At 37.1% G+C, this 7,959-nt stretch overlaps 1 pseudogene; it reads right to left on the bottom strand.

Annotated features, from left to right (window-relative positions):
* Positions 1 to 467: 467 nt before the first annotated feature.
* Positions 468 to 1,124, bottom strand: LOC140516297 (myosin regulatory light chain 12A pseudogene; annotated as a pseudogene).
* Positions 1,125 to 7,959: the final 6,835 nt, after the last annotated feature.

Raw genomic sequence — 7,959 nt, 5'->3', positions numbered from 1 at the left:
ACTAGTAGGTAACTCCCATTTTTTCTACAGTTTACTTCATATATTCTCTGAAAGCATGAATAGTACTAAATAAATGCCCATGCTGCCATCCACTGACTAGTTTTTGTTGAGCTAAAGGTTTTGAACAAGTACTTCATCTCAGAAATGTTTTTAATCTGGCATAAGAATTAAGAATAGAGGAGTTAATCCCTCTTCCTAAGGAAGAGATTGCTATAACTTAGTGTTTGGCCACTGACATTTTAAAACGCTAGATTTTTTATTTTTAGAAATTACTTAAACACAACTAATACCTGTATTTAGTGGAAATACTTTGTTCACAACCTTTATTTTCAAAGTATTTATTACAAAAAGTGTAAAAAATCCAGCTAAACCAGAAATTTGAGATTTTTTTCTTTAGGCTTTCACAAATCATTGATCATTTCTCCAATTCTGTTTTTAAAAGTGATAACCTCTTTTTTCCAGTCTGATCACAGAGGTGCAAGTGTACCCCAAATGTCTTGGAATAAATACATGAGAGGCAAAAGATGTAAAGCTGAGTGCATGCGAACGGTATCAGAAAGTTTCAGAAATAAACAAAGTGAAAATAAGAACTGTTGGCATGAATTTGACATTTCCTTTTTAGTCATTTTGTCTTTTGCTCCATGTTTAAGAATGTGTGTGAACTCTATATAATTGAAATTTCCTTTTTTGTCAATAGGCACTTCTCTATACAGCTCATCTACTTCTTCATCTGTGAACCTGTCTCCCATTGTTGTCAACAATTCTCCCAAGTAATCTTCCTGAGTGGTACCTGTAGCTTCTTCATCAAAGCAAGCAAAAGCATTTCTGATGACATCTTCTGGATCTGTTCCATTTAATTTTCCCCCAAACATTGTGAGGAACATAGTAAAATTTATAGGACCTGGAGCTTCATTCATCATGACATCTAGGTACTCATCACTTGGATTCTTTCCTAAGGAAGCAAGCATATCATGTAAATCTTCCTTGTCAGTGAAACCATCTCTGTTCTGATCAATCATATAGATTGAATTCCTGAATCTGTGATTGATCAAATATAGCAAATATATTTGAGCATGCTGAGGACAATTCTTGGTGGTCTTTGTCTTTGCCCTTTTGCTCGACATGTTGGCTAGTAAGTACTGTGGCGGCTGAGAACCTGGAAACAATGGTGGGGACAAACGGTGATGCCCCTCAAACACGCTGGAGATGAGGGAAGAAGTAGCGGCTACCACACGCTACAAGACACCCAGCTCCTGACCGACCACCCAATATACCTATTTCTCAGTGGTACGTGGCACATAAAAAAAAGTTGACCACATACTAGGCAATAAAAACCTCACAATCCAGTGGAGAAAGGCAAAGATAGTCAATGCATTCTTCTCAGATCATAATGCAATAAAAATTATATGTAATAAAAGTCCAGGGAAAGATAAATCAAAAATTATTTGAAAACTAAATAATCTAATCCTAAAGAATGAGTGAGTTAACAACAAATCATAGAAACAGTGAACAGTTTCATTCAAGAGAATGACAATAATGAGACAAACTACCAAATCTTATGGGATGTTGCAAAAGCAGTTCTTAGGGGAAGTTTTATGTCTTTGAATGCCTACATGAATAAAATAGAGAAAGAGGAGATCAATGAATTGGACATGCAGGTAAAAGAGCTCGAGAAAGAACAAACTGAAAATTCCCAAGTAAATACCAAATTAGAAATACTGAAAACCAAAGGAGAAATTAAATCAAAATTAAAATAAAATTGAAATTAAGAAAACTATTGAACTAACAAATCAAACTGAGAGTTGGTTTTATTTTAAAAAACCCAGTAAAATTGATAAATCGTTGGTCAATTTCATTAAAAAAAGAAAGAAAAAAACCAAATTACCAATAACAAAAACCAAAAGGGTGAACTCACCACCAATGAGGAGGAAAATTAATACGATAATAAGAAATTACTTTGCACAACTGTATGCTCATAAATTCGACAATTTAAATGAGATGAATGATTTTTTAAAAGGTATAAATTGCCCAGACTAAAAGAAGAGGAAGTTGAACACTTAAATAACCACATCTCAGAAAAACAAATTGGATAAGCCATCAATGTACTCCCTAGGAAAAAATCTCCAGGGCCAGATGGATTCACAAGTGAATTCTATCAAACATTCAAAGAACAGTTAATTCCAATACTATATAGACTATTTGAGGAAATTGGGGAAGAAGTAGTCCTCCTAAATTCTTTTTTTGATACAAATATGGCTTTGATACCTAAACCAGGAAGAGTCAAAGCAGAGAGAGAAAATTATAGACCAATTTCTCTAATGAATATAGATGGGAAAATATTAAATAAAATTTTAGCAAAAAGAATACAGCAACTTATCACCAGAATAATACATTATGATCAGGTAGGATTTACACCAGGAATGCAGGGCTGGTTCAATATTAGTAAAACTATTAACATTATTGATCATATGAACAATAATACTAATAGAAACCACATGGTTATCTCAAGAGATGTAGAAAAAGGTTTAGACAAAATGCAACACCCAATCCTATTGAAAACACTGGAGAGCATAACAATAAATTGAACTTTCCATAAAGAAATAAGCAGTATCCACCTAAAACCTTCAGCAAGCATTATATGCAATGGGGATAAGTTATATGCATTTAAAATAAGATCTAGGATGTAACAAGGATGTCCATTATCCTCACTACTATTCAATATGGTACTTCAAATGTTAGCTGTAGCAATAAGAGAAGAAAAAGAAATTGAAGGAATTAGAATAGGCAAAGAAGAAACTAAGTTATCACTCTTTGGAGATGATATGATATACTTAGAGAATCCCAGAGAATCAAGAAATAAACTTCTTGAAAAAAATAAATAACCTTGACAAAGTTGCAGGTTACAAAATAAACCCACACAAATCTTCTGCATTTCCATATATTACTAACAAAGCCCAATAGCAAGAGATAGAAAGACAAATCTCATTTAAAACTACGGTAGAGAGTATAAAATATTTGGAAGTCTACCACCCAAAACAAACTCAGAGACTATATGAATATAATCACAAAACACTTTCTGCACAAATAAAGTCAGAACTAAGTAAGTGGCAAAGCATCTGTTGCTTGTGGGTGGACCAAGCCAATATAATAAAAATAACAATTCTACGTAAATTAATTTACTTATTCAGTCACATACCAATTAAACTATCAGATAACTATTTCTTAGGGCTAGAAAAAATAATATCAAAATTCATCTGGAAGAACAAAACGTCTAGAACATCACGGGAATTAGTGAAAAGAAATGCTAGGAAAAGGTGGCCTAGCCCTACCAGATCTTAAATTGTATTATAAAGCAGCAATAATCCAAGCCACTTGGTACTGGTTAAGAAATAGATGGATAGACCAGTGAGATGGGATAGATACTTAAGACACAGTAGTCAATGAATATAGCAATCTGCTGTTTGATAAACCCAAGGACCCTAGCTTCTGGGATAATAGCTCACTGTCGACAAAAATTGCTGGGAAAATTGGATAACAGTGTGACAGAAACTAGGCATAGAGCAATGCCTGACACCATATACAAGAAGAAAGTCCAATGGGTAAATGATCTTGGAATAAAGATTGATAATATAAACAAATTAGTCAAGCAAAGAATATTGTATTTGTCAGATTTATGGAGAAGGGAAATATTTTTGACTAAAATAGAGATATAAAACAATATAAAATGCTAAATGGATAATTTCGATTACATTAAACTGAAAAGTTTTTGCACAAACAAACCCAATGTAACCAAGATTAGGAGGGAAGCAGAAAACTGGGAAAGAATTTTTGCAACTAGTGTCTGTGATAAAGGTCTCATTTCTAAAATATGTAGAGGACTGAGTCAAATATACGTGAATATAAGTCATTCCCCAATTGATAAACATTGAAAGGATATGAACAGGTAGTTTTCAAAGAAATCAAAGCTATCTATAGTCATATGAAAAAAGGCTCTAAATCACTATTAATTAGAGAGATGCAAATCAAAACAACTCTGAGATACCACATCACACCTATCAAATTGGGTAACATGACATAACAGAAAGATGATAAATGCTGGAAAAGATGTGGGAGAGTTGGAACACTAATTCATTGTTAGTGGAGCTGTGAGCTGATCCAACCATTCTGGAGATCAATTTAGGACTATGCTCAAAAGGCTACAAAAATGTGATACTCGACAGAGCCAAGATGGCAGAGTAGAAAGACGCACTTACACTACCTCCGAACCCACAGCCCATAGAATATCTGTAAAAAAGAACTCCCAGCGAATTCTGGAGCAGCAGAGGCCACAGAACGGTGGAGCAGAGGAGATTTCTGTTCCAGAGAGCCTTGCAAACCTCTCACAAAAGGTCCATCATGCTGCAGAAGTGGAGCCGAGCCTAGCCCTGCCTTGGGCACGAGGCACCAAGAGGAGCTCATCCGAGGAGGCTTCAGGGATGGGATCTCCAGCGGTCATATGGGTCCCTCTACCCACAGGTGACAAGGGTTGGTGAGAGGGTCTCTTTGGTGGGTCGAGAGGGTAGTGGGGTGCCCCCATAACACAGGCCCCCTCGAGAGGCAGCAGCAAAGGCAGGAGCAGACCAGCGCTCCCCAAACAGGCAGGAACCTGAATCCATTGTTGAAGGTCTCCGCATAAACCCCCTGAGGGAACTGAGCCCCATGAGGCGGCCCTGCCCTGACCTGAGCACCTGAACTTGATCTCACACTGAATAGCAGCCCTGCCCCCGCCCAAAGCCCTGAGGCTGGGAAGCAGCATTTGAATCTCAGACTCCAAGCACTGGCTGGGCGGATCTGGAGGCAAAGTGTGTGTGAAGAGAATATTCAGAAGTCAAGTCACTGGCTGGGACAATGCCCAGAAAAGGGAAATGAAATAAGATTATAGAAGGTTACATTCTTGGTGAACAGGTATTTCCTCCCTTCCTTTCGGATGAGGAAGAACAATGCTTACTATCAGGGAAAGACACAGAAGTCAAGGCTTCTGTATCCCAGCCCACTCAATGGGCTCAGGCCATGGAAGAGCTCAAAAAGGATTTTGAAAATCAAGTTAGAGAGGTGAAGGAAAAACTGGGAAGAGAATTGAGAGACATGCAGGTAAAGCATGAACAGCAGGTCAGCACCCTGCTAAAGGAGACCCAAAAAAATGCTGAAGAAAATAACACCTTGAAAAATAGGCTAACTCAATTGGCAAAAGAGGTTCAAAAAGCCAATGAGGAGAAGAATGCTTTCAAAAGCAAAATTAGCTAAATGGAAAAAGAGGTTCAAAAGCACACTGAAGAAAATAGTTCTTTCAAAATTAGAATGGAACAGATGGAGGCTAATGACTTTATGAGAAACCAAGAAATCACAAAACTAAACCAAAAGAATGAAAAAATGGAAGATAATGTGAAATATCTCATTGGAAAAACAACTGACCTGGAGAATAGATCCAGGAGAGACAATTTAAAAATTATGGGACTACCTGAAAGCCATGATCAAAAAAAGAGCCTAGACATCATCTTTCATGAAATTATCAAGGAAAACTGCCCTGAGATTCTAGAACCAGAGGACAAAATAAGTATTCAAGGAATCCACAGATCACCGCCTGAAAGAGATCCAAAAAGAGAAACTCCTAGGTACATTGTGGCCAAATTGCAGAGTTCCCTGGTCAAGGAGAAAATATTTCAAGCAGCTAGAAAGAAACAATTCAAGTATTGTGGAAATACAATCAGGATAACACAAGATCTAGCAGCTTCCACATTAAGGGACTGAAGGGCGTGGAATAGGATATTCCAGAAGTCAAAGGAACTAGGACTAAAACCAAGAATCACCTACCCAGCAAAACTGAGTATAATACTTCAGGGGAAAATTTGGTCTTTCAATGAAACAGAGGACTTTCAAGCATTTTTTATGAAAAGACCAGAGCTGAAAAGAAAATTTGACTTTCAAACACAAGAATGAAGAGAAGCATGAAAAGGTGAACAGCAAAGAGAAGTCATAAAGGACTTACTAAACTTGAACTGTTTACATTCCTACATGGAAAGACAATATTTGTAACTCTTGAAACTTTTCAGTGTCTGGGTACTGGGTGGATTACACACACACACATGCACACGCACACACACACACACACACATAGAGACAGAGTGCACAGAGTGAATTGAAGAGGATGGGATCATATCTTAAAAAAATGAAATCAAGCAGTGAGAGAGAAATATATTGGGAGGAGAAAGGGAGAAATGGAATGGGGCAAATTATCTCTCATAAAAGAGGCAAGCAAAAGACTTATTAGTGGAGGGATAAAGAGAGGAGGTGAGAGAAAAACATGAAATTTACTCTCATCACATTCCAATAAAGGAAGGAATAAAATGCACACTCATTTTGGTAGGAAAACCTATCTTACAGTACAGGAAAGTGGGGGATAAGGGGATAAGCAGGGTGTAGGGGGGAATGATAGAAGGGAGAGCATGGGGAGGAGGGAGCAATTTGAGGTCGACACTCATGGAGAGGGACAGGATCAAAAGAGAGAATAGAAGTAATGGGGGACGGGACAGGATGGAGGGAAATATAGTTAGTCTTATACAACATTATGGTAGTCATTCGCAAAACCACACAGATTTGGCCTATATTGAATTGCTTGCCTTCTAAGGGGAAGGGGTGGGGAGGCAGGGAGGTAAAGAAGTTGGAACTCAAAGTTTTAGGAACAACTGTGGAGTACTATTCTTGCCACTAGGAAATAAGAAATACGGGTAAAGGGGTATAGAAAGTTATCTTGCCCTACAGGACAAAAGAGAAGATGGAGACAAGGGCAGAGAGGGATGATAGAAGAGAGAGCAGATTGGTGTTAGGGGCAATTAGAATGCTCGGTGTTTTGGGTTGGGGGGAGGGGACAAAAGGGGAGAAAATTTGGAATGCAAAATTTTGTTAAAATGAATGTTAAAAGTTAAATAAATAAAAAAAAATGTTCATACTCTTTGAACCAGCAATATCACTTCTAGGACTCTATCCCAAAGAGGTCATAAAAATGGGAAAGGGTCCCCCATGTACAAAAATATTTGTAGCAGCACTCTTTGTGGTGTCCAAAAACTCGAAATCAAAGGGATGACCATCAGTTGGGGAATGGCTGAATAAATTGTGATATGATGAACAGAAAGACTTCAGAGAGGCCTCTGAAAACTTGTGCAAACTGATGCTGAGTGAAAGGAGCAGAACCAAGAGAACTTTGTACACAGCAACAACAACAGTGTGCAGGGATTTTTTCTGGTAGACTTTGAACTTCATGGCAATGCAAGGACTTAGAAAATTCCCAGTGGTCTCTTAAGGCAAAATGCCCTCCACATCCAGAGAAAGAAGTACAGAATATGATCACAGAATATACTAGATCATTTTATTATTAATAAATTTATTTTTTAGTATTACGTTTTGGTTTTTCTTATGACTTCTCCCATTCATTTGAATTCTTCTATGTAACATGGCTAAAGGGAAAATGTATTTAAAAGAATGTATGTGTAGAATCTATATAAAATTGTATGCCATCTCAAGGAGGGAGGGAGGAAAGAGGGGGAGGGAGAGGAAAAAATCTAAGTTATATGAAAGTGATTGTAAAACACTGAAAACAAAATAATGGTAATACAAAGTAATTATTAAGAAAATAGGAAATATAGTTTGTATGATTACCTAATTTTCATTGGCTAGATTAGATAGAGGCTGAGATCTAGAGCAAGACCAGAAATAAATTGAGATGAGAAGGAAGGCAAGGCAGCATGAGTAAGCCATTCCAGTTTTCTATTGTTGCTTGCATGCTAATCCATTGTAATGGTATTCTCTAGGCTCTTGAATGGTTTTAATATGTGTGTTTGTATATGTCAGATGTAGCATATATGCAAACATATACACAATCTGATATATATTCTCTCTATTATCTCAGGCACATCTCTCTTAATC

The sequence above is a fragment of the Notamacropus eugenii genome, chromosome X (genome assembly GCF_028372415.1).
Source record: "Notamacropus eugenii isolate mMacEug1 chromosome X, mMacEug1.pri_v2, whole genome shotgun sequence".
NCBI lineage: Eukaryota > Metazoa > Chordata > Mammalia > Diprotodontia > Macropodidae > Notamacropus > Notamacropus eugenii.
The sequence above is the reverse complement of the archived record's forward strand: the minus strand, read 5'-3'. Positions and strand labels throughout refer to the sequence as shown.